Source organism: Atractosteus spatula, chromosome 4 (genome assembly GCF_055471065.1).
Source record: "Atractosteus spatula isolate fAtrSpa1 chromosome 4, fAtrSpa1.hap1, whole genome shotgun sequence".
Lineage (NCBI taxonomy): Eukaryota > Metazoa > Chordata > Actinopteri > Semionotiformes > Lepisosteidae > Atractosteus > Atractosteus spatula.
In genome coordinates, this window is record NC_142709.1 from 48,741,441 (window position 1) to 48,746,796 (window position 5,356).

Here is a 5,356-nt window from a genome sequence, read left to right on the forward strand (position 1 = left end):
GAAGGAACAAGTGATTACCCGGCCCATACCCATGCTGTTGGCATTCTACTGTGAGGGGTTCAGTAAAATACGATTTTGTAGGATGTCGTACTGTTAAAATGGACTTTGAGGAAGGGTCGAACCTATGGATATTATCCCTGAGTAACGAGTGTGTGGCTCCGGTATCCACTAAAAATTCATGAGGGTCTCCAATTAATGTGTAAAGTAACCTTGGGCAGCTGAGACGGAGGGGAGAGGGCAGATAAGATAAAAGTCTCGGTGCCCTCAGGTCCTACCTCAGCTTGCGATGAAAGTCAGTCCCTTTGCTCCCTTTGCCAGGGTGAGCTCATGGTTACCTCGGCTGGAGGGGGTGGTGGTGGATCCCAGTTGTCACCGTCGTCTCTGCCTTCTGTTGTGTTTTGTTCAGGGCAGTCACGAGCCCAGTGTCCCTTCCGTCCACACTTGAAGCAAGCCTAGGAGTCCCCTCTCGTGCCTCTGCCTCTTCCTCTCCGTCCTTCACGGCCGCGCTGCCCTCGCCCTCGGCCTCTACTGCAGTTACCCTTGTAAAACTGCAGTTGAGCCATTTGCAGTTGGTAAAGCTGATGACTGTCCTTTCGGACTTTCCACTCCCTCTTGTCTGTGAGCTGTCGTTCAGCGAGATAAGCATGGCGGCATACTTCTGCTAATCGGGTGGTGTCCCAGCCGATACAGGTAGTTTTTACCATGCCGCCTGTTTCTGGAAGCAGTCCCTCTACAAAAAGGTTAGTGAGTTGGGTTTCGTAAACTGACCCTTCCCCTCCTGCCGGGGGTTCAGGCAGGCCACTAAGATTATTGAAGAGAGGAGTCAGTCTCTCTAAAAAGGTTCTCCAGGTTTCTGCTTAATTTGCCTCAGCACCACCCAATCCACTTTCCCCGGGTATTTTGCCTCTATTCTGCAACATATGGCATTAAGCTGGGTCTGATAGTCACTGCCAGCATCGCTGCTGTATGGGTGGTCAGGGCTAAACTCATCTTGACTGTCTCCCCTTACGTCGCCGTAATCAAGCTTCAAAGTCTTTATAAAAATAGTCTCTAGCTCTCCGCTTGTGGGTCTGCTTTGTGCTACCAGCCGTCTCAGGGCTGTCGTGTACTTGCACCCATTGGTTTTGGGGTTTGGCAGTTCCCCAATAACTGCCGCCAACTCTGTTAATTTCCATGGTCGGAAAACAAGGACAGTAGGTTCCTCATTATCACCAGTGCGGGGATTAGGACATTCAATCATTGGCATATGGGGCACCCCCTCCTCCCCATCCGTTGACCGGGGATGCAGAACGGCGGAAGGGTCGGTGGAGCGACCCCCATCATACCGCACCCCTCTTCTGGTGCAGGATGGCGAGAGCGCCCCTCTAGGGTCACCCTGTCCCCCTTCCCGTCGCCTATTATATGGCGAGGTCGGTCGCCTATCTCCCCCATATGGTGGAGGTGACGGAGGATCAATCACAGGAGCAGTAGCTACTGCAAAACAATCCAATTCGGGGTACACTTTAGTAGTGCTCAACATCATCTGTTCAGGTTTCTTACCTCATCGTGGTTTATATCTTTTAGCACATTCATCCCATACACTTACACATTTACACATATAATCATAATCCCACAAAGGATCTCCCCCTGGGTTAGGCGAATCTGTCATTTCGTGTATTAATCGTATGGCCCATGGCTGAAAACTCCCGTCACGGGGCCATCTTTCACTTCTCCACCCTGACATATTATCAGTAAAAGGTTGACAGTATATTAATCCATATTCTCTTCCCACTATGTTCATAGGTGTTTCAGTTTGCTTCCCCTTATTGCCCAGTTTACTTTGTATTTCTCTAACTTGCGACTCAGTTTTCCACACCTCAAAACACTTCCAGTCGACTTTCTTATTTCCCTTTTCCTCCTTTTCTTTTAACTGTTCTTCTAGTTGTTGTATCTGTATGGTACTAAAACTACCTTATTCTGAAAAACCTAACTTACTCCATAATGGAAGACACTTTATTCCCATTTCTCCAAACTTATCATACATGTATTTTGCTGGACTGCTTGGTCCCGTTTTCGTCTTCGAATTTTCATTCCCCATTTTACCGATCAGTGCCTTACTTAGAACCTTACCACATTAACTACCCCGCAGGGCACTAACCACATGTCTGTGTTAAGATAAGTTCTTTATATTAAATAACAAAATAAAAGACAATTAAAATCTGTAATCTTTCCACTTGTATGTCATCGGAAAATACAACAAGTTTCTGCTTTGTCTAAGGATGGTATCAAAAAGTAATCTAAGTGGTGAGAAAGCTGTGCTTAATGATAATTAAGGGACTTAAAAGTAAAAAGAGATGCTTCATATTGCTTGACTAATTTTAAAAACTAAGTATATATATTCATATGAGCTTAACATGCAGAAGTTACATAGTTATATTGTCACAGTCAGGTGGCTCAGCCAGTCGCGGCTGGCATCATCCAAATCGATAAAGTTGCCGGGGCATCTGAAGCGAGGGCAGGAGTATAGGATGTGGTCGGCCGTCTGCTCCTTGCCATCGCCGCATTCGCAAGTTGGGTCATCAGTGAAACCCCACTTGTGTAGGGTGGCCTGGAAACGGCCATGTCCGGTTCTTAGTCGGTTCAGCTTGACCCAGGCTTGTCTGGGTAGGTCATTTCCAGCGGGTTTGTTGGATACTTTGTCAAGAAATTGTTTCAGTCTGTGGTTGTTATTATTCCACGGGTCTTGCCACTTTTTGTTAGCCCAATTAGTGCCATTGTCATTGTTTGCTTCTTTCATAAGGTGCCTCATTGTGTTAGAAGGTGAGTGCCGGTTTTCTAATCGGAGGATTGTGGTGTTCCGGTTGCAGATGGCATTGTGCAGCAAGTTGGAGTCATCCGAGGCTTTCAGTGCAAGGTTGATGCAACTTGCTTCTCTGCGAAGGTTAGGTGGAGAGATGCCGCTGAGAATCGGTAGCAATTCAGTGGGCGTAGATCTAATGCACCCGGTTATAATGCGCATGCTGTTGTTCAGGGCTGTGTCTACCTTCTTCGTGTGGCTGCTGTTGTGCCAGGCAGGAGAGCAGTACTCAGCTACCAAGAAGGCCAGAGAAAGCACAGAGGTGCGTAAGACGGTGAAATTTGCACCCCAGCTAGTGCCAGCTAGTCTTTGCAGGAGGTTGTTCCTTGCTTGGATTTTTGCTGCTGTTTGTTCGAGATGTTGTTTGAAGGTCAGTGAGCGATCAAGGACAACTCCTAGATATTTCGGGCTTTTCTCAAATGGAATAGTTTTGTCTTCGCACTTGATGTTGATTGTTATGTTAGCAAGGCGATTGGCGAGGTGGAAAATGCTGCTCACTGTCTTGGTGATGCTAAGTTTTAACCTCCAGTCTTTGAAGTAGCAGTTCAGCTTGTTCAGGTCATTCGATAGTGTAGTTTCTATTGCTTTGATGTCTGTGGAGCAATGCATTATAGCAATGTCGTCTGCGTATATGTACTTTTTGGCAGTTGTACATGGCAGGTCAGCTGTGTAGATATTAAACAGCATTGGAGCCAGCACTGAGCCTTGCGGGATGCCATTCTTAAGGTAAAATTTCCTGGAGGTGTCGTTGCCCAGTGTTAAGGTAAATGATCTGTTAGAGATTAGTTCTTGGATAAAGAGGACCATTTTTCTTGTTTGGGATGGTACGAAGCAGTTTGAGTATGAGTCCTTTATGCCAGACTGTGTCGTAAGCTGCTGTTAAGTCCACAAGAACAGCACCCGCTTTCTTTTTTTCTTGGAAGCATTGTTCGATATCATCAACCATACAGCAGACCTGGTCGGTTCTTGATCTATTTGTCCTGAAACCTGCTTGTTCATTTGGGAGCTGTGGGTCTACGATAGAGCTTATTCTGTTGTATATTAGCCTTTCCATAAGCTTGAAGGTGATGCAGAGGAGGCTGATTGGCCGGTAGCTTTTTGGGTCCTCAGGTGGTTTGTTTGGTTTAAGAATAGCGATGACTTTTGCTGTTCTCCAGATCTTAGGCATTTTGTTTAGTAATAGGCAATTGTTGAAAAATGCTAGTAGCCATTCTAAGGCAGGTGCAGAGAGGTGGGTAAGCTGTTCAGGATGCAGGTGGTCAGGTCCTGGAGCTTTCCCTGCCTTGAGGGTGGAAATCGCTGCAATCAGTTCAGAATAGGTGAAGCTGCTGTGACTGTTATCATCTGCTGAGCTGGCTCGCCAGCTGTCATGAATCTCTTGTTTAACTTTCCTGGCAAACTGCTTGTCTATGTGGGTTGGTTTGCCACTGTCAACAAGCACCTTTGCGACGTCTTTGGCTTTGACCTGGTTTTGGGTTTGTGGTTTATGGCTTTGGCCGGTCAGTTGGTTGATGGTTTGCCAGGCTCTTCTACTGGAGTGCTTCATGTCGATTTCAGAGACCGTGTTGTTCTACTCTTGTTTCCTTTTGTTGTCCAGGTATTCTATTAGAGCCGAGCCGATGGGTTGCGCTCTTTCTGTTGTGGTTGCTGACTCAAGTTCAGAGGCTAAGTTTGTACATTCTTCATCCCAGCAGGGAATGTAGGTCTTTCGGAAACCTCTTGGGATATGATTGTTAGATGTGGAGATAATCATATTGCAGAACCTTGAGTACGAGTCGTTAACATCAGTTGAGTTTGGATCAGGAAGTTTAAGTGGAAAGGAACTGGTTTCTTTGGTGAATTCAGTCCAATTTGCTTTTCGGAAGCTCCAGCGAGCGGATGGACGACTTGGAGTTGGTGTCACAAGTGCTGGATGGAACGTGACTACTGGTCTGTGCTGTGAGTTCGGAAATCTGCTCAGCACTGAGCGATGTGGTGAAGGCATGTGGTTGTTTGTTGGGCTGAAAAACACCAAGTCCGGGTTTGTTCCACTTTGCCACCTCGTAGAGAAGAACGTGTTGGCTTGTTTCTTATCAAACAGCAGAGTTAAGCTTTGAATGGATGCCCAGTTGGCTAGGGCCTCGCCTTCTGGTGTGTTCTTTCCATAGCCCCAGTTGGTGTGTTGACAATTGAAGTCACCAGCATAGATGACAGGATGCGTGTAGCTTGGAAGACTGGAGAACTGGGTACTAGGTGGTTTGTAGATGTTGACAATAGTAAAGCCTTCTATTTCAATAGCAATCCACTGTGTAGTATCTTCGTCCGGTGACTGGGCTACGTGCTTTGCATTTTTGTCAAGTTTTACTAGGGTAGCCACTCCATGGTGTGCATGATGGATGGCACCTATGAGGTGGTAGCCATATATCTTGATATTGCTGTCGTCTTTGGTGTGAGTCTCTTGAAGAAGGATCACTTGAGCGTTGTGCTCTTGAGCCAGGTGGTTGATGACCACGCATTTGGCTCTAATTGCCCTCCACGTTG

At 46.6% G+C, this 5,356-nt stretch overlaps 1 pseudogene; it reads right to left on the reverse strand.

Annotated features, from left to right (window-relative positions):
- Positions 1-293: 293 nt before the first annotated feature.
- Positions 294-2,077, reverse strand: LOC148836469 (uncharacterized; annotated as a pseudogene).
- Between the last annotated feature and the right edge of the window lie 3,279 nt (positions 2,078-5,356).